This window comes from Gallus gallus, chromosome Z (assembly GCF_016699485.2).
Source record: "Gallus gallus isolate bGalGal1 chromosome Z, bGalGal1.mat.broiler.GRCg7b, whole genome shotgun sequence".
NCBI classification, from domain to species: domain Eukaryota; kingdom Metazoa; phylum Chordata; class Aves; order Galliformes; family Phasianidae; genus Gallus; species Gallus gallus.
Genome location: NC_052572.1, coordinates 81,755,882 through 81,777,570, shown reverse-complemented (window position 1 = coordinate 81,777,570; position 21,689 = coordinate 81,755,882). Strand labels below are relative to the sequence as shown.

Below are 21,689 nucleotides of genomic sequence, written 5' to 3'. Positions count from 1 at the left end.
TCAAGGAAGGTGGTCAGGCTTCTGTGAGATCTGTGAGATCCAAGTGTTCCCATCTGAACAAGATCAGTAGGCGGTGTCCAGGGTTGCCTGTGGAAACTCTGAGGAAATGAGGAATTAAGAATTTGGTCAACATCGTGGGAGGCTCCCAGGGGAAGGAAATTCCCAAAGAAACCCCGTTGGGATGTGCACTGGCACACTGGTGGGATACTGCAGGGGAACCTGGAGGCACCCTGAGGAAGGAAACTCTCATCAAGTATTGCAATCAGTGGTGCTTAATGTGGAAGTTAGAAGATGATGAGAAGCGGCATCGGAAGGGGACCCGTATCTATCATACCTTCTTACAGTTCCTGTTTTTCTTAAGGAAGGAAGGTCCATAAAGTAACATGACCAGTTGTTAGAATGGAGTGCTCTCCTCACGAGACTAAGTACTGGGTGTTTATGGACACTGAAGAACTGTGCTGTATGATTGGTGGGTTCTGAAGTGAATGGGACAAACGGTTTTCATGGCAGAAGTAAGTGTAATTGCTAATGGGAAACAGAAGCATGACTGAGGGTATGTGGAAGTGTAACTGAGGGGATGAAGAGGGGACAAAGGAAAAAGGGTTACAGAGAAAGTGAGTGTATCTGCACTGGCAGGAGAGCAACCCCCCACACCCCCTCCCCGCCCCGGACCCGCACAGAGAGTGGTGTTGTAAACAGCATTACATGCAAAGGGGGGGAGGTGCAGAGGATGGGGCACTGGCAGTGAGAATAGCCTTCACGTGCAGAGATCTCGGAAACCCAAAATTCCACTGTTAACACTGGAAATCTCCGGGGAGGAGAGGAGGAGGTGAAACTGAAATGTCATGCTAGTTGTTTATGTAGTGCTGAGACTTTGGGAAGGGAAAAGCTGCAGAAGGACGCAGGCTGAGGAAGGCCAAGATGAGCAAGGTGGAACAGGGTGGTAGATCCAAAGAGAGCTGAGCAAGGGAAAGGAAAAAAACGGACTGAGGAACAGAGATAGTAAGGCCATTGGGAAGAGCAACAGCTGATCCTGTTGCGGTGCTAGAGTAGAGCCCTAGGACACAGAGGTCCCCTCAGAAAGAGGGACGGGGGGGGCCTGGAAGAGCCCGTGGAGGGGGAGGCTTCCAACCCTGCTGGACCAAAAGCACTGTGCCAACTGCAGGGAAATGAGACAGCGGTGCACAAATCCAACCGTCTCTGATTGCAAAAGCTGAAGAATGGCAACCTGGGAAGTTATTCCTAGCAAATCCACTGGTGAAATCGCAGCTAGGAGAGCAGGAGAAAGAGGTTTCGTTTCCGGTGGGCACGGGTGCCTCTTACCTCCCGTAGATGATTTTGCAACACAAGTCGGAGCTACTGCCCAACAAGAAAAGGCTTCCCTTTTGGGATCAGTTCAAGAGAGGCTGAGAAAATAAGGAGGAATACATACATGCCTGTAGATGCCAGGTTCTCCAACACCGTTCCTCTGGCAAGACTGATCAGAACAAATGGATGCAGAGAGTCAATTCAATAACACTGGAGCTGAGGGTCAAACAAGATGAACTGACTGAAAATGGTAAGTCCGGCTTTAATGCAAACAGGGACAAACAATGGGGTAACCTCAGAAGTTACAGAAATCTTCACTAAGGTATGCTTAGCCGTGTGGCTATCAGGGATGCCTGGTAGAGCCAAAAAGTAGCCCTAAGTTCAAAGCAAGATCTAGGGGTAGCCCACTCAGGGTTAAGCAGTGCCCTTTGAGGATATGCAACTGGAGAAGGAGAAAAGAAACCATAGATAACTTGTGGATTTCGGATTACTAATTGAATGTGAATCCATATACAATACTCCAATCTCTCTGATGAATCCATATGATCCATACACTTTAGTAACTAAGTTAGGGAATGAGTAGGTGGAGTTTGTCTTCTGGATGTGAAGGATGCCTTTTCTGCCTGGTTTGGCCAAAGGAAGCCTAAGGTGATTTGCCATTGAATAGGAGAGCCCCAGTCCGGGACAAAAAAGACTCCGTTCACCTGGACAGTGTTAGCCAGGGCTGTGAGAACAGCCCAAGGATTTTGGAGAACTGCTCAACTTGGGAGCCTGAGATTTGGGTTCCTCCATCCCACGGCGGAACTTGACTGCAGCATGTGGATGCCACAGAAACAAAGAGGGCTGTGTGCAATGGACTGCGAATGTGCTGAATTTCTTGGTTTCAGTGATGATCGACTTTCTCAACAGAAGGCACCAAGTACTCAACGGCAAGGGACCTATCTGGGAGAGGAGATTACAGCTGGACTTGGAACCCCAAGGACTGCCAGGAAAAAAGCCATCTGCCAAAGCCCTGAGCCACAAAGTGCCGAGGAACTCCGTACATTCTCAGGAATGACAGCAGGGTGCCAACCGTGGATACACGGCTACGGACTGGTGGTAAAGCCCCTTCAGGAAGTGAGGAAGAGTGCTTGAGGGCGGTGGCTGCACCAGTGCTCAAGATTCAAGAACCTCGGACATCTACGCTAGGCCAAAGAAGAACAGTTGGAATATCTCATACAGTGTCTATACTGTTTTGGAGGTAAAAAGGGGGCCCTGGCTCTCACCCCCAGGGCTTCCTGAAATACCAGGCCATCCTGGTACAGCAGGATGATGCAGAAATAACTGCAACTCATATTGTCAACCCAGCATCTCTCCTTAGCGGAACTCCCGGAGAACAAGCATTTCAGCACTGCTTTGAAACAACCGAAGCTACGCACTGTTACCAGTCGGACCTGAAAGACGAATCCTTAGAAGATGCAGAAGACACCTGGCTTACTGATGCAAGCAGGTTGGTGAGACAAGGAAACCGTAAGGCAGGATATGCAGGAACTGCTACTGACAAGGTCACCGAAACACAACCATGACCTGGGGGGACTGTCTCTAGGAAGCCTGAAATAACTGCCTTGACAAGAGCCTGACATAGACGCACAGATGCTAATTGTGGAGATGGGATGCTACATGCTCATAGGACCTCCTGAAGAGAGCAAGGATTGCTCACACACAAGGAAAAACAGCCTGATGTAAATCAACAAAGAGCGTGGCTATCATACATTGTCAAGGACATCAGAAAGGGAACACCGTACCGGAAAGTGGAGAGAACACGGTGGACCAGGGGGCAGAACAGGTCGTTGAAGAGGGCTTTAATTCCAGACCGTAAGCTTAAAATTGCTGAACCTGAGTCAAAACCTGTAAAATATTTTCAAGAGGACAGCAATCTAAGTCATCATTTAGAAGGGAAGAGAGCAGGCTGACAGATGGACACATTGTTTTGCCCTTTGGTACTCCATGGAAATTGGTTCTAAGAGAGGAGAAGAAAATGTCTTGGGCAAACAGAGGTTACAAAGCACGATCCTAGTACCAGCAAAGGGCTACAAGTGGGCCTATTGGGAAAGGGAACCTTCCAGGGCAACAGTGACAAAGTGACTTCCTGAAACCCCCAAGAAAAGGGGGGGATCGCTGGATGTTGGCACTAACTGATACCTTTTGGGGATGGCCAGAGGTATTTCCCTGGAGGATTCCTAAGGCTGGGGAAGCAACAAAAATGCTGTTACATGCTGTTAATTCCAAGGTTCGGGGTTCCTGTACCAATCTCAGCAGATCGAGGCCCACATTTTTGCCAAGGTGGTCCAACAAAGAAGAACATGACTGGGAATTGATTGGCAATTGCACACACCTTACAGACCATGGCCAAGGTAGAGGGGCTTACACCGTGGATACATCGCACCTGCCTGAAGAGAGCACCAGGACCACAGTGGACAGCACAAGAGAGAGGACCACTGAAAATCAGGATCCAAAAGCACGGAGAAGAGTTTCAGAATGGTCATTGCGACTGGGGTAGTAGTCGCAGCTTGGCAAGAGAAGAGCTACTTCCGAAGAACTGAGAAAATGGGCCAGGCTCTCAACAAATCTTCTTGGATATGCAATGCCCTCCCTAGAGGGGAGGGAAAGGTGCCTGTTTATGGGATAGCGGCACTACATTGGACCGTTCCACATTGGCTAGAGCACGGAAAGTGTAAGTTTGGGATAGAAGACAAGCCACAAAAGGGACCTACATTGCATTGACTAGTTACTAACTCTACTAGATCTATCTCTGCAGACAGAAAAACTGATGGTAAAGGTGGGGTGGGGGTTGGCTGACAGAACTTGACAGGCATAGGGTGTAGCTGGGGGTGGAACCAAAGTGTGGGGTGTGATCCTAGAATCGATAAGGAGTCACACTGGCTGCAGAGAAGAACATACTCGGAATTGTAGGGATGGGAGCATCGTTCACTCTTCAGGAAAAGATGGCCAGGCCATGTCAGTTACCTCATGGAAACCACATAGTGGTTACGTGGGGACGCTCAGGCACGGAATGCAGTACCTTTAAATTGGACAGGGACTTGCACTACAGGATACTTAATAGCCCAGACCACAGTGCATGAGGAGATCCCTTGGGGACTCCTGAGGACCCCTGGGATTCAAACGAAGCGTACATACAACCCCCTAGCTATATAGAACAAGGGATACCACTGCTTTCCGAGAGCCCTTATCCCGGCCCTAGGAGTTGCCCAGCTAGAAAAAGCTAGAGTCAATATCTCTGCAACTCTGGAAATCATAGAGAATGCCACAACAGATGCATTACGAGCAATCCAAGAAGAAGTATCCCCTTTATCCAAAGCAGTGCTCCAGAATAGGATGGCACTAGACTGATTAACAGCCAAGGAAGGAGGGGTTTGCACAGTAATAAATCAGAGTCGCTGTGCTTACAGCAAGAAGGATTTAAGAATCGAGAGAGATTGATGGAAAGTTTGGGAACAGATGAAAGTCCTGCATAGGACAAGTCAGGATGACCCCAGCTGGGAAGGAGATTTAGGGAACTTGCATACTAGCTGGCTACTGAATCTAGGATGGTTAAAGCAGCTCTTCCTAGTTTGCATCCTCTTGGTGCTGTTGGGAAGTTTTACCTGTGTCATGATGAGATGCTCTGCCTGCCTGTGCCAGAGTGCTAGAAAGAAAAAGGAGATATGGAAGAGACATGCGTTGAGGCCAAAGGTGGGAAGTGGGGCCTATTTTGGGACACGCAGAACAGAATAAAAATGATCTAGCAGGTAGAAGCCCTGCTAGACTATAGAAAAGGGGGGAACTGAAGAGTGAGAACAGGAGCCTGCAGTTAGAGAGAGAAGGGCCTCACAGCAAGAAAAGGGAAAGTAGCTGCACAAAGTAGAAATAAGAGGCAAACAGAGAGAGTTTAGGTAGAGAGTGTTAGAAAACAAGGGATTCCAAGCACTTTCACAGACACTAGGTCTGGAATAACAGGGAGGATGAAGGCCATCGAGATAAGGACTTGAGAGCAGCTCGAAAACACGTGGCAGGGAGCTGATTAGATGTCTACAGGGCAAGCTGAAACCGGTTTGTGGTATGCCCCCCCCTTCGGGGTCACAAGTGTGCAGTGAGGAAGACTACGAGCCTTCGCAAGGAAGATTACAAGCCTTCATCATCACGACCTTCTACGCATGCACAAGGAGGGGAGGGACTGCATGCTAATGGGCTCTCAAGAATGGAATGAATATGTCTCCGAATTCCTGTCAACTACTGATTAGCTATTAGTCCGACCTACCTACATCTATAGCACCATTTCTCCTGACAGTGTGCAAGTTAGGTGGAGCGATCCCCCTTGCACCAGGGAGTACGCGCGTCACCAAGAAACACATGCCTGTTCTAAATCCTTACCGGCTATATGGTCTGATTGCCGCATGTCAAGCCCAGAAGAGACACCTCCCTCACCTTGGGCACAGCTCACCAACCAAGAGCCAGGCCTTGCCAACTTGGTTGATCTCAGAAGGCGGGAGGGGGCCGCACATCACACCAGAAGTATCCATTTCACTTGCAGCTCCATGGAGAGAACAACACCAACTAACAGGCCGGAATGAATTCGCTCACAAGATGAACAATGAGATTGTTCTTCATTAAAAAGCACACAGAGATTCCTAAACCAAAAAGAGAACGGCAGCACTTCATAGTGGCCAAACAGGTTCCTGTTCCTACGCCTCATCCTCTTACCCCCGCTTGCCTCGCCTCATCCCCTTCCCCTACTCCTCCGTGATGCCCACTGGCTTCAAGTCAGGTCGCAAACACATAGGACTCCTTCCACACGACTCCAGCACAAAGGATGTCACACTTGTTCCATACACTCAAACGAACCAAGCAGTGCTATCGCACTCACTTAACACACGCAGAAGCAGCCAAACCCTGAGCACGTACATCCCCTCCTGCACTACTGGAGCCCACAGCTCACCTTCACGCCTCCGGGGATTTCTGCTCTTTTACACTGACGCAGCCTCGCTACAGCTCCGTGGGTGTCACACAAGGCCTGCAGGACCTCTTGCTCCGCAAGCCCCGTCTGCAGGCATTGCTTCATGAGGTTCACCACCTGCCCTGCTGAGCAAAAACAAGCACTGAGAACGACAGCAAAGCGCACTGGATTCCACCTGGCCTGCTCCCCCACAAGCCTCACTCCTGCCACACACATACCCTGCTCTGCAGACTCAGCCCCAAAGCCTGGCTGGGCATCAGCACATGCATCATTCCTCAAACGCCCCAGCCCAGCAGCAAGGGATCAAAGCGTTGTGACAGCTGAAACCACAATGCTCTGGGACATTCCTGTTAGCACTGACCGTGAACAAATCTACCACTGAGCAACAGGATGTGGGACAAACAGCAGAAAACAACCAACCTGCAGAACTAACTCATTGCCGGTTGGTCCAGATGTTTGTATGCTCCCTTCCACGGCCCAGGCCATGCTTCCTGAGATGCTCCTCTCCTTTGTGCATGGGAACAACGGTGCAGATGGGATGCGCTGGCTATGCACAGCTTTTCCTCTCTCCATCTTCCATTACCAAACAGCACCTCAAATCTCTCCTTGCTAAAAAATCACTTGGGTAAAAAAAGAACTGGCAACCTTGCTTTTAAAATTACCTTCTTTATACAACTTGATGCTTTAAAGCAGAAGCTCACCTAGCAAGGACACCTACCTTACACAAGCTCCATCTGCAGGGAAAAGTTATTCCTCTGTGTCTGCAGACTTGGCACGCATTTTCAGCTGCAATAGTCAGCCCACATCTCAGCACAGCTTTACCAACCACAGAAAGCCAGCTCATGGCCGCCATGTTTGTTTTTCTCTCTTCTGAAACACTGCACTTCTGCAAGAAGCAACGGTTACAATCACAGAATCACAGAACTGGAAAGGCCGGAAGGGATCCCTAGAGATCATCGAGTCCAACTCCCCCCTCTGCTCAAGAGGTTCCATACAGCAGGCTGCACAGGTGGGCATCCAGCTGGGTCTGGAGTATCTCCAGAGAAGGAGAATCCACAGCCTCCCTGGGCAGCCTGTTCCAGTGCTCCGTCACCTCACTGTGAACAAGTTCCTTCTCACGTCGGTGCAGAACTTCCTGTACTCCAGTTTAGGGCCATTTCCCCCCTCTCCTGACCCCACAGACCACTGCAAAAAGGCTGGCCATGTCCTTTTGACTCCCACGCTTCAGATACTTAGAAACATTATTAAGATCCCCTCTCAGTCTTCTTTCCTCAAGGCTGAACAGACCCAGGTCACGCAGACTTTCCACACCGGGAGATGCTCCAGGCCCTTGATCATCTTCGTGGCCTTCTGCTGGACTCTCTCCAGGAGATCCCCATCTGTTTTGTACCAAGGAGCCCAGACCTGGATGCAGTACTCCAGCTGAGGCCTGATCAGGGCACAGCAGAGGGGGAGGATCACCTCCCTTGCCCTGCTGGCCACGCTCCTTTTCATGCGTCCCACCATCCCACCGGCCTTCTTGGCCACCAGGGCACACTGCTGGCTCATGGCCAACCTGTCACCCACCAGGACCCCCAGGTCCTTCTCTGCAGAGCTCCTCTCCAGCAGCTCACGTCCCAGCCTCTACTGATACTTGCGGTTATTCCTTCCCAGGTGCAAGACTCTACACTTGCTCTTGTTACACCTCACCTGCTTTGCTACTGCCTGGCTCTCCAGCCTGTCCAGCTCTTGCTGAACGGCAGCACAGCCTTCCGGCGTGCCAGCTGCTCCTCCCAGCTTTGTCTCAGAGGCATACTTACTGAGGGTGGACACTATCCCCTCCTCAAGGCTGTTGACCAAGATATTGAACGAGACCAGAGCCAGCACCCACCCCTAGCGTTCACCGCCACTCACAGCTCTCCAACCGCACTCTGCACCGCCCATCACCACCCTCTGAGCTCGGCCACTCAGCCAGCTCGCAGCCCACCTCACCGTCCACTCATCTATCCCACACTTGCTCAGCTTCATTACCAGGATGTCGTGGGAGACTGCATCAAAAGCAGTGCTGAAGTCAACGTAGACTACATCCATTGCTCTCCCGCCATCCATATAGCTGCTGATGCCTCACAGAAGCCTAGGAGGTTGCTCAAGCACACTTTCCCCTTGCTAAATCCATGCTGACTATTCCTGATGATCTTCTTCTTCTCCAACTGCTTGGCCATGGCATCTAGGACAAGCTGTTCCATCACCTTGCCGTGCTTCTTTGTACCACAAAAGCTAGGAAAGAGGAAAAGATTTCCACATTAGGCATACATTTCAAGGACGCTCCAGGCAAGTTGAGACAGTGGAAAGCACTGGCAAGTCAAAGCACACCAAGATTTCCCACGCAGTGTTAGCTATGGTGATGATAAATCATGTCCCCAGAAATGCCTGCACTAGAACACACAATCCAAAATATCAGAAGCTGCGGAGATACAAATTCATCACAAGCCAGAAGTCCTTTAGGTCGTGCACTCCCTGCAGTACTGACACTGGAGGATCAGAATCGTTTGAGAAGAACTGGGCCTGCTAAGCTCCTTCCCACCCTCCCAAGGAAAAGCAAAGCAACTGCACCGCTGCCAGCACAACCCCACAGCACGCAGCAGGGAAAGCAAACAGCTTCACAGTGCTCCCCTTCATTCCCAGCCTAACTAAGAGACCACATGAGGATTGATTGGGAAATCACTACAAAACAAAACACACCTGAGCGTGCACAGGATTGCACTCTTCCAGTCTGTCACCACCCTCTGGGGGAAAAACTTCCTCCTACTATCTAACCTAAACCTCCCGTCTCACTTGAAAACCATTCCCCCTTTCCCTACCGTCATCCACCCTCATAAACAGCTGGTCCCCCTCCTGTTTATATGCTCCCTTCAAGTACTGAAAGGCCACAATGAGCTCTCCCCAGAGCCTTCTCTTCTCCAAGCTAAACGAGACCCGTTCCTTCAGCGTTTCCTCATAGGAGAGTGGCTCCAGCCCTCTGACCATCTTCATAGTCCTCCTCTGGACCCACTCCAAGAGCTCCACGTCCTTCCTGTGCTGGGGGCCCCACGGCCGGAAACACTACTCCAGATGGGACCTCACGACACCCAAGAGCTGAGCAGAGGGGGACAATCACCTCCCTCTCCCTGCTGGCCACCCCTATTTTTATGCAGCCAAGAACACACACATATATAGACATAGATGTAGAACTCCATGCCTACAGCCCCCCCCCCCCCCAATCCTCTACAGCTCCATATTCCTCCCTATTGCGTCCAGCAGTGTACCAAGGACACCTACCTTAGACAAGCTCAACCTACATGGAAAAGTTATTCCTCTGTGTCTGCAGACTTGGCACGCATTTTCAGCTGCAATAGTCAGCCCAGATCTCAGCACAGCTTTACCAACCACAGAAAGCCAGCTCATGGCCGCCATGATTTTCTCTCTTCTGAAACACTCTACTGCTGCAAGAAGCAACGATTACAATCACAGAATCACAGAACTGTAGGGGCCGGAAGGGATCCCTAGAGATCATCGAGTCCAACTCCCCCCTCTGCTCAACAGGTTCCGTACAGCAGGCTGCACAGGTGGGCATCCAGCTGGGTCTGGAGTATCTCCAGGGAAGGAGAATCCACAGCCTCCCTGGGCAGCCTGTACCAGTGCTCCGTCACCTCGCTGTGAACAAGTTCCTTCTCACGTCGGTGCAGAACTTCCTGTACTCCAGTTTAGGGCCATTTCCCCCCTCTCCTGGCCCCACAGACCACTGAAAAAAAGGTTGACCATGTCCTTTTGACTCCCACGCCCTCCTTAGCCCTGGTTCTGGGGGGCTGCCGGGAGTCCGGGGGGCACAGGGAGCAGGGCTGGAGGGGTTGGGGGCGGGAGGGGGGGCACGGCCCGCATGCTGCCAGCAGCACTGTGGCGCTGGGGGACCCGAGGCCTCGATCCGTCCCAAACCCACGGCCAATCCCACACCCCTCATCCCAGTCCCACAGCCCACAGCCCAACCCCACGGGGGTTCCACGGGGGAAGGAACAGAGCTACCACTGAGCAACAGGACGTGGGACAAACAGCAGAAAACAGCCAACCTCAAGAACTAACTCATTGCCGGTTGGTCCAGATGTCTGCATGCTCCCTCCCACGGCCCAGGCCAAGCTTGCTGAGCTGCTCCTCCTTTGTGCAGAACGACAACGGTGCCCATGGCATGTGGTGGCTATGCACAGCATGCCTTTTGCTTTTCCTCTCTCCGTCTTCCATCACCAAACAGCACCTCCAATCTCTCCCGGCTAAAAAATCACTTGGGTAAAAAAAGAACTGGCAACCTTGCTTTTAAAATTACTAATTGATGCTTTAAAGCAGAAGCTCACCTAGCAAGGACACCTACCTTACACAAGCTCAACCTACACGGAAAAGTTATTCCTCTGCGTCTGCACATACGGCACGCATTTTCAGCTGCAATAGTCAGCCCAGTTCTCAGCACAGCTTTACCATCCACAGAAAGCCAGTTCACCGCCGCCATCTTTTTCTCTCTTCTGAAACACTCTACTGCTGCAAGAAGCAACGATTGCAATCACAGAATAACAAAACTGTAGGGGCTGGAAGGGACCTCTGGAGATCATTGAGTCCAACCCCTCCCCCCGCAAAACAGGCTCCATGCAGCAGGCTCTACTGTAGGCATCCAGCTGGGTTTGGAGTATCTCCAGAGAAGGACAATCCACAACCTCCCTGAGCAGCCTGACTATATACACCCCCGCCCATAACCTCCCCACAGCCACCTATAGCCCCAAATCCTCCGATGGCTCACCACAGCCCCAGAACCCCCTTGAGTGCACCTCAGCTCCTTATAGACCCATACGCCCTTACAGTCCCTGCACAGCCCCAGACAGTATCCCTATATCCCCCTATAGCCTCCCCGCAGCTCCCAGTAGCCACAGCCCACCTTAGCCCCGGTTCCGGGGGGATGCAAATGATCTGCGGGCACCAAGAGCAGCGCTGGAGGGGTTGGGGGGGGCTGGCGGGGCCCCACAGCCCGGATGCTGGCAGCAGCACTCTGGCGCTGGGGGACCCGAGGCTGTCCCAAACCCACGGCCCATCCCACAGCCCTCATCCCAATCCCACATCCCACAGCCCAACCCCACGGGAGTTCCACGGGGGAGGGGAGGGCAGTGTGCTTGGGGGGCCGCGCAGGGCCCCTCTCCCTCTCCCGCTCCCGTTCTCCGCACACCTCCGGCGGAGCTGTCCTCAGCACTCGCTCCCGTTGTGCCGCGGCTTCCGGCTCGGTGCTGCCCGGACAGCTCCGGCCGACGCCGCGCTCTCCTGCGGGGCGGCCCGGGCTGCCGGTGCGGCGCTTCGCTGACGACAGCCGCGCCCGACACTGCCGGCTCCCAACGGCCGTTCCCGCGCACGGCGGCTCAGCCAATGGGAGCCGGCGGAGCTGCCGCTGAGCAATGAGACGCCGGGGGAGGGACAGAGCTGCCGCTGACCAATGAGACGCCGGGGGAGGGACGGAGCTGCCGCTGACCAATGAGAGCCCGGAGGAGGGACAGAGCTGTTGCTGACCAATGAGACGCCGGAGGAGGGACAGAGCTGCCACTGAAAAATGAGACGCCGGGGGAGGGACAGAGCTGCCGCTGACCAATGAGAGCCCGGGGGAGGGACGGGCAGATGCTGCTCGCGGGCAGCTCCTCCTGCCGCTGCTGGATGCTGATGCTGACAGGGCTGCAGATGCTCTGCAGGGCCAGCTCGTAGCTGGGAGCCAGGAATGGACACGGCGGGAGAGAGGAGAGAGCTGGCAGGGAGCAGCCGAGGCATCCCTCACTCAAAAGCATCACAAAGCCACAGCCATAGCACGGAAGCTGGGCATGATCATCATCAGCATTCCGGATGCTGGAGATTCTTTGCTACCATACACTACGGGAGCACAGCTCTCGCTGCAGGCATCCCACAGCCAGACAAAATGGGAACAAACCCGCAGCTCTGCTGCACGCACAGCCCACAGCCATAGCCTTGCAACATGAGCTGCCTTGCTGTTGCTTGCATCCATCCCAATCCCTGGGAATGAAGACTCAGAAGGCAGTCAAGGCGTTCATCCAGCACCAGCGTGCTTTTATTCCCTAAGAGCCAGGAGGGCCTATTGCTGAGAGGTCCGGTGTACACAGGGGACTCATCCTTTCATGTTCAGGAGAGAGGGGCTCAGAGCTCGTGCTGCTGCCCGGTGCCTGGGACTGGAGCTCTGATTCTACGTCCCCCTCCACCAGGCTCGGCTCCTCCTGGCTGACGCTGACCTGCTCCTGCATGGAGCTGCTGCTGTCGGGGCACTCGGGCTGTGCTTGGGCTGGGCTGCACTGCAATGGTGCCCCGTCACAGTCCAGCTCGGTGAGTGTTGTTTCTGGCAGGCTCAGGTCAGCGTCTTTTGCACAGCCAGAAGAGATGAGGGCTTCCACTTGGATGAGCACCTTCACTCCATCGCTGGTGTTATATGGAAGGCTGTCATCCGAGCCGCAGCGATTCGTGCTCCCAAGCAGCTCTCCATACATGGAAGCACACAGTGAACCATCGCTATACGCTCTGGCTCTTCTGCGTGGACGAGGGCTCGGTTCACCTAGGAAGGAGTAGATACACAGGCAAACAGTTAGTGGCAAACTTGCACAAGCTGAATGATGAGAGTGGTTCTTGAGATTTGCTTCTGCAGTGGCAGCAGGACAAAGCCAAGAGGACAATAGCAACAGTAGGAGCACTGTCTCGAAAGGAACTGTTGCGCTTTTGTTGTTTGTCTTTCTCTTTTGTGTGGACTCCAAGCATGAATTCCATGGCGCTGACAAGCAGGGTTTTGACAGCTGGATGTGCACCCTTACCTGCCAGGACCACCACCTCTGTTTCTGAGGGCTCCCTGGCATCGCGCTGCAGTTGGCGTTTGGCCACAGAGGATGGTTTTCTGGGCCTGAAGCAGGAACACCAACTGCATGCTGGGGATTCCTTCACCCTGCTGGGTGGACTTGGTCTGGAGGGAGAAAAGAGGGAGCGGCGTGAGTCGTGCATGGTGCAGGGTGAGGGAAGAGCTGCCCTGAGCTCTTGCCAACGCTTGCTTGTTCCTAGCACTGCCTGCTTCCTGCTGAAACACAACTTAGAAGCTCGCTCTGATTCACACGGTTGAGGACTGGAAAAGAAAGTTCTCTTTACCTTTCAGACGGAAAGTCAATGATTGTGTGGAATTTCCCCTGTGCAGCTGCGGGGCCTTCTTCCACTTCCATGTCCTGGATGTGTGTCAGTGCGGGCGAGCTGCTGTGGCCTCCCCTCTGTGCCTGTGCCTCCTCCAGGGTGAGCAGCTTGGTGGCAGGAGAAGACACCCGCACAGACTTGGGACCTGATGGTGAACTGCGCCCTGGAAGGGAAGACCACGGCTAAGAGGGAGGATCAGAAAGCAGCGGCACAGCCATCACAGTTCTGGAGAAGGTGCTGCACATCTCTCAGCCTTGCTTTTCTGGTCAAGTGAAAGAAGAGGACGTCAAAACCCTTTCATCAAGCTTCACCTGCACGCAAAACATCACCATGACAGGGACGGTTTTCTCCTTCTTAAGTTTGGGCTTGGACATTCTCCGCATCCAGCCACAGAGGATGCCATATTCTCATGTAAGCCCACAAATCTGGTGGCCCCTCCATAGCAAAAGCGTAGCTCAACAATCCTGGAGAAGGCCTGCATTTGATCAAGGTGTCTCATCAAGACAAAGCTCATGCAGGAAGACGCTCACCTGCTCCATCTCCGACGCCTGATGTGGAGCTGGAGCAGAAGAGGACGTCCGTGTGGTTGATGAGGAATTCCACCACATCCGACTGCCTCTGCAGCTCCACGCAGGCAGCTCTTCCGCTGGCGCAGGCAGCCTCATTCTGCTGGGATCTGGAGAAAAGGCAGATTGGAGAAGTCATTGACCCGAAATCGTTTCCCCACGTTTGGGCATTTGGGCAGCCAAAGGCTGTCCAGTTGGGCTCTGGAGACTTCCGCAGTGGGCAAGCAGTGATGCCACTGAAGACATTCTCCCGGGTGATCAAGGACACACCAGCCCCATCGGACAAAACCAAGAGAGCACAAATTGTCCTCCTCTCCAAAGTGTGCCCGTGGGGAGAACAGATCTAAGCCTTGTGCTGAGACGGAAAAAGAAGTTTACCTGAAGAGGTTGGGAGCCCACACAATCGCTAAGTTCTTAGCGGGCATGTTTGTGACGGAGCAGCTCCCAGCGAGACAAGCCAAGTGTCTCAGCAGGTACTCCAGCGTCCTGGAAAGCAAGAGCCAAACCTTCAGCACCACTGAGCACGCCGTGCTCACATTCACCAAACAAACCTCACTTCATGCCACTGCTTGTTTTTGCTTCGGAATAGCAAGTAGATCAAGCTTTCCCAAGTGCCACGCTGCAGCACCAAGCCCCAGCACAGCACAGCCGCAGCCATCAGCTGCACCAGCCGTGCCCCCGTGCCCAGGAGCTGACCCAGTCCATTCACCCCACGCAGCCATCAACCACTTCAACACACACAGGCATCACGTTGCCAGCGTGAGACAAAGCCTGCCGTTGCGTCATCGCCCTCTGAAATGCAGCATGGCTGAGCTCCCAGACTGAGGGCAGCAGTTTTCTGACCTGTAGTGAGGCGCGGGCAGCTGCTGGATGACCTCCTGCACTCGGAGCAACCGCTCCTCATCGGTACCGGCACAAACAGTGTCCTGGAAGAAAGCAGAAAGGGAATGAGACACACATCATGCGAGTCAAGCGCATGGGGCTAACAGAAAAAGGGCCTCAGAGCTGCAGAGGGCACTGCTGCTCCCATCTCCCACATTTCCAGTGGCAGGATGCACACACCAGGTGTTACGGTGCACGCGGTGTGCAGGAAGCACGAGCTGCTTGTTGTACAGAGACACCCACTGGATGTCCATCAAAACCCCAACTTCAACAGAAAAAAGACCAAAAAAAGGTGCACAGGCGTGTGTGTGTATGGGACAGGGAAGAGGGACATGAAGGCCATTGCCTTGTGCTTACCGAGAACTTGCCATGCAGCTGCTCGGGCAGCAGAGGGCTCGGGAGCTCCCTGAAATACATCTTGCACAGGGAGCTCACGCTGTGAATGTCCCGGACGGTGAGCTCCGGAATCTGCTCCGACTCAAAGTCATGGCTGGAGAGAAGGACACAAAAACAGAGGGCTTGGAGAAAGAGGAAAACAACTCCAAAGCAAGACAACATACAGTCCAGAAGCACTCTTACCGCAGCTTCTGGATCTTGGACGCCACGCCGGACAGGCGGTAGATCCCCTGCACCACGCCGTGCTGCTCAATGAACTCAGCGCAGCTCTGCAGGACCTGGGGGACTACAGAACAAGGGCCAGCGCTTAGCTGAGCTCCTGATTCAAGTCCTGCTTCAGCCGCTGCTCCTGTCACATCCCATCCACTAAGCCCAGCCGGGCTACTGCTTGCCTCCTCTGTAGAGGAGAAAAAAGGCTGTCGCAGACGGCGCAGACAGGCAGGAGCCGGGGACAAAACTGGACACGGACGTGTTCTTGGCTTTCAAGAAATGCCAGGACCTGCCAAGCAGCCTGCAGAAAGTAATTCTGGGGAAGCCAGAGACACTGCCACAAGTCCCATCACAGCTCCCATCAGAATGGAGGCGTGAAACCTCATGTCCAGAAGAGCTAGGAAACTGACGCACTACACTCTCTTGGGCCAAAAGGCTTCCTTGGTTTTCAGGCTAGCGTGGGATTGGCTTACACCTTTGGCTTTAAGCAAATACAGGTGTGCTGCTCTCCTCTGAGCATTAGCCTCAGCTTCCCTTGCAGCCATAACTCCCACCTCACGCTTCTCCACCAGTATCAACCTGCCCCTTGCCAGAGATGATCTCCCTTTCATCTTGTCATGCCCAACAGAGGAAGCTCTCGGGAACGGGCTGTTCCTTACCATCACGGCCAGAGTGGAGAAGATGCTCTCCCAGGTCACAGCCAAACACCCCTCCCTTCTCCTTCTCCAGCTCCATCTCCCGCTGCTTCGGTTCCTTTGGGCGGGCCTTCACGAAGGAACGAAGGAAGCTGAGGAGCTTGCCACGCTTCTTTGGCACTGCACAACAAAAGGAAGAAACCAGTTCATTTCAGGTTGGGCTCAGTGGGACCAGGCCGAGCGGAAACACATTCGACAGAGCACGTAAAAGCGGAAGAACATTGCCAACAAGTACCTACAACAACAGATTTTCCCCGTCCCTGGAGGAGTCCAAGGCCAGGTTGGATGGGGCCCTGGGCAGCCTGGTCTAGTCTGGCATTCGAAGTGGAGGTTGGCAGCCCTGCCTGAGGCACGGGGGTTGGAGCTTGATGATCCTTGAGGTCCCTTCCATCCCAAGCCATTCTACAAGGATCCTATCGTTTGCCCAAGCCCTCATTCTCACTGCCTACAAAACAGCAGCCCTACGCCCCGTGGGATGCAGGAAGGATCATCAACACAGAGGAGAACGTGGGATGGATAAAGGAGGTATTCAACACAGAACACACCCAGAAAAAGACTCCATTTGATTTCCCCGCGCCATCACATGTAACATCCGTACCTGGCTTTGGCGCTGAATTGATGAGGGCCTCAGGAATTTTTCCACTAATGAGCTCCACGCACTCCCCGGGGAAAAATCCAACCTGGAACAAGATCAAGAAGAGAGATGGAATACTGAATGCAGCATATCTCAGGCCTCAACTGTTCAACCAAGACAGAATGGCCTGCAGAAAAGTAACCCTCATTCAACATTTGCAGCCAGAAGACCTACAAAAGCAATACTTGACGGAGCATAAGATGGCTGTTCTCCGTGCTTGTACAAAGGACAGAGATGCTCAACTCCTGACTGCCTATTGAGCACAAGAGGCTCTTGCTTCTAAGTCACATGAGGAGACAGTTTCCCACCCAAGCCCAGAGCCAAAGGGAAAGTCCTCTGACAGCAACACAGAGAAACTGTCTACATCCAGAAGCCACCCTGTGGAGGCCGAGCAGCTCAAAGCTGACGGTCCTGACTTGACTGCAATTGCGCCCAGGAGTCTGAAGCTCGTGCCTACCTGAAAGCCATGCTTGCCTCTCCACCAGGGGCTCTGCTCCTTTGCTGGCATATCAAGAACGCACACCAGGTCTCCCACCTGCAAGAGATTGCAACATCAATCCCAGCTTCAGCACAGCTGGGAGGAAAGCACAGCTGAGATGACGCCATTCTTCTGCACTGCCAAAGAGCGCACAGCTTGAGAGCAATTGCACCGGGGCAGCTCTTCAGGCATTTCCCGTCGGAAAGCTGAACGTGGAGGTACAAGAGCCACTGCCTTACGCACCAGACAGAATACAGTGCAAGCATGCCAAATCAAAACGTCTTTTAGACATGGCTGAACTCCTCCCTGCATCCAACCCAGTGCAAGTCCTATCTGGACCTGCATCTTCTGGGCTTCGCCTCACAAGGCATTCTGAAGGTGTCTGAGAATATTCCTGATGCATTCACATGTTATACTCTTCTGTCCGTGACAACAAGGAATGCCTTCTTTTTCTGCTTACCTCCAAGGAGAGCTCATCCGCTGCCTGGGCAACGTAGCTCTTAACAACATGGCCAGCAGCAGTAGCCGGAATATTAAGAGATGGCTCCTCCTGGACCAGCAACGGCTTCCCCTGGTTCTCAGGCTGAAACAGAGAGCACAGACCATGGTGAGGAGCTGAGGACAAACAAGGAGGATTTCAGGGTGCCATCTCGATGCCACTAGCAAGGAAATGAAGCTTTTAAGGCAGCTCTTCAGAGACACCGAGAGAGCCGGAAGGATGCTCTCTCTCTTGAAAAGCAGGAGAGCACAACTGTGGCTCATTCTGCTGGCTCAAGTCAGGGAACAGAGGCCAAGCAGAGCTTCACACTGTACCTCCGTCAACGCCCGGTCAGGCCCACGGCTGATCTCGCTGCTCGCGATGCCCATCACAGCAGGCGCGACAAGCTGCAACAGAAAAGAATCACATTTCCTGTGTTCACACAGCACTGGATTGAGTGTCTTCTTCAGATCTAATCTCAGTTGCCCACTGGCGGAGGCAGGTGTTCTAGATACAACCACTCTGTGCAGTCTATTCAAACGGGACAGCCATTGCAATACGCAGCATTGGACCAAGTCGCTGTCCCTCTGCTAGCAGATGGGGACTCTGGCACAAAGCAGCAGATGCATTTGCCCGCAGCACGCTGAGAGCACAGTAGCAGGCCAGGGAGAGGTGTCACTGCTGGGGCTGGAGCTGCTCCCCAGCCCCCGGCTCCCAGCAGCAGCCTCACCACCAGCGCCGGCCGCAGCCTTGCCCACGCATTTCGCTGCCTGCATCTCTGCTGTGCTCCCTACAGCTGTCGGCCACACTCACACAGCCAAAGCATGCACGCTTGTGCCCCTGGCTCATGTTGTGCAGCTCTGCACAGAGTGGGACTAGGGCTCTTTGCCTAAGGGATTGCTTTCCTTCACACTAGCTGGTCCCAGCACTACAGGCAGCATCCTGCTGAGGGTTGAGCTGGAGAGGAAGTGGAAAAATCCCACACGTGACCAGAGCTGCATTTCAGCTGGACGAGGCTGTGTTACTACACACGGTGTGACTAAACACGGGCTGCTGAACCATGTGGCAATACAAAACATGGCACGTACCTGGCAAGAGATCAGAACAAGGTAGAAGAAGATCCTCGAACCCGCAGCCGTTCCTTGTCACTTTGCTCTGATCTTCCGCGAGCAAAAGCTGCACCAAGGGAGCAGGCGGAGGGTGGGCAGGGGAGGGAGAAAGAGCAGGTCAGTGAGCTTGCACAATTGAGCAAAGGAAAGAACCAGGGAAGAACCGTGGGACAAATGCCATCTTGATGGATGGCTTTGGAAGTGATGGCCTGGGGGAAAATGGCGTATGACGGTCCAGCCTAAGCAATATGATCCTAGGAGCTCTGCCAGCCAGCACTTCTCAAGCCCTCGCTGCCCACCCGTCTATCCCGCACCGTCTCAGCTTACCTACAAGGCGCTGTGCAAGACGGGATGAAGACAAACAGACTCAGTAGATGCACAAGTGCAACAAGCCACGTACTCACGCCGAGCTCAAGCGCTCCGATGAAGGGACGCAGAACGCACTGCTCCTCCCCTCATTCTAGCCGCTTATGACATCACTAAGGGCCACCCGGCTGCTCCACCATGGACGGACAAGGTGGGGAGGCAAGACCACGTCACAAGACCACAGGATTCCAAAAGGGCACCTCAGCGTTCGAGAAATCAGTGCGTGGTTGGAATCTCAGCCAAATCCTGGAGAAGCTGGCATGGGGTTGTCAGGACCAAAGTGCAGGACCCGGCGCTTGGTCCTGTTGAGCCTCTTGCTGGGCCTATGTCAAATCCACACTAGGGTCCTTCTCGGCATCCACGGGCGGCTTAGAGCAGCCATCTCTTGCACCTGGATGGAAATAAAGGAAGAGAAATACTTAGTACTACTACTAGACTGCTTCGCCAGTTTCTTTCCCGAGTGCATTTTTGCCTTTAGGTTTCCATGACGACCTCATTTCCTCCTCCTTTTCTTTGGGGGGAAGCTGCCCCCAGTGCCTGAGCTTCACAAGACAGCGTGAAACACGACACTAAGAAAACGCTTGCCCTGGGTGCAGGGTGGCTGTGCTTTGCCAGGCATATAAAGGAGGGTGGAAACGCCACGTGGCAGCCCCAAGCCTTGGGGGTCTTGCCAAGTCTGCATTCAGTCACTGTGGCCACAGCTGCTGCCTCACTGCCAGAACGTATCCGAGGATACAGATGGATGCAGGCACTCCTACTGCTTCTGCAAAGCCCTCCTCTGCACAGCCCGTTAGCTGCTGCTCACTGCTGTGCCAACCGGGCTCCCTTGACAGCAGCCCTGGGATAAACACGCCTGTACTCTTCCGTGCAGCAGCGAGCTCCAGGGATGAAGCAGCACAGAGGAAACCAACAGAATCTACTGCTGCTGAATCCACCAGCTCCTTCTGTCCAACCAGGAGTAATACCAAGCACAGAACACAATAAGATGTCGCACACGGACAAAGGGAATCAAAACAGCTCCTTCGAAAGCGCTCGTAGGGTAAACCCAGCCTCAGAGACACAAATGCATCTGGTTCTAGTAAATATTTCGCACATTGTTGATGAAACGCTATTCTGTTGCTTGGAGAGCACGAAGCATGCTGTGTTGACAGGCACAGCAGCGCGATGCCCAAGCTGAGCACGCAAACCTCCCCAGCACCCCTGGCCAATGCTGCCAGGGAAATGCACGACCTGCAGCCCCATGGCTCGCTGCACGGACACTGGGAGGCTGTCTTAGTCTCAGGTGGGAGGGATTTTTCTTCAGTCTCTCTTATGATGCTACAACAGTGAGAACACTCTGATGTTTATAATTTCTGAGAAGCAGACTTGGACAGAGCAAGGCCGTTCTCAGCAAAGCTCTCTAAGAAGGAGCTGGGAGGAAACCAAATGAGGACAGCTGATGTCGAACGGGCCCAAGGGATATTCCATACCATGTGACATCAAGTGGAATGGGTTTTGGATGGGGGGGTAGTTCATCTCAGTCTCTTCTTCTGCTTGGCCATTGCTTGAGAGGTGCTGAGCCAGTGCTTCTACATCACTCATTAGATACATTCAATGATATATAATAGGTGGATAGATAGACAGTCAGATAGATAGATAGATAGATATTCATTACTTCTGTCCTTTCCTCTACCAAAAAAAAAACCCTTGGAAAGAGATTTCTCTCAACACATGAGTTCTACCTTCTTTTTCTTCCCCCACAGTTCTCTCCTCCCCCATCCCACCGGGAAGGGGGGAGTAAGCCAAGGACGCTGTGGTGCTGAGCACCCACCGGCTTCAACACAAGACGGCTGAGTGGCAATGGCAGCAGACGTGAAGTGCACTGTGGTCACTGGAAATGAATGTGTTCTTGACGGTACAACAAGCACACTGTTTCACTTTCCAGAAAACAACCTAATATGCTGTCAATGAAACATGGCGCCTCACTAGTGAACATTTGCAAGTGAATGCCTTCAATGACCGAGGGCATTCGCACACAGGAAACGTCACCCTGCTGACACAATGGCATTGCAAACACAGCAGCAACCCCTGGCACCGATACCTCTGGGATCAACCAAGCACCGGGCACTGGGCTGCTTTGGATGCAGTTTTCAGCACAGAGATCTGAGTCTTCGTGGAAAGCGCCTTGCAGAGACGCATCGTGTCCTGCACCAGGCAGAGCGCTGCGCAACCTCTTCATCTTCCAAACTTTGGGTTTTGGAAGCTGCACATTGTTTCTTGGGAGTTTTGTCCCCCACAACTCAGAGCACTTTCAGCTGCTCCTGGTGATTCACACTTGGCACAGGTGGCAAACCACAACAAAGAAGAGGAAAGAAAGAAGCAA

The 21,689-nt window shown here is 53.2% G+C and overlaps 1 long non-coding RNA gene and 1 pseudogene across 2 annotated transcripts; both read right to left on the bottom strand.

Annotated features, from left to right (window-relative positions):
• The window catches only part of LOC112530752, a 584,651-nt pseudogene that overhangs the window by 210,150 nt on the left and 352,812 nt on the right, over positions 1 to 21,689 (bottom strand).
• Positions 7,128 to 10,522, bottom strand: LOC121108434. Of its 2 annotated transcripts, XR_005842941.1 has the most exons (4): positions 10,384 to 10,522; positions 9,599 to 10,061; positions 8,312 to 8,557; positions 7,128 to 7,187 (listed from the first exon to the last, which is right to left on the bottom strand). It is a non-coding gene; the product is annotated as an uncharacterized LOC121108434 (long non-coding RNA). The 2 variants fall into 2 exon arrangements; XR_005842940.1 differs by lacking the exon at positions 7,128 to 7,187 and having other exon boundaries at positions 7,776 to 8,557.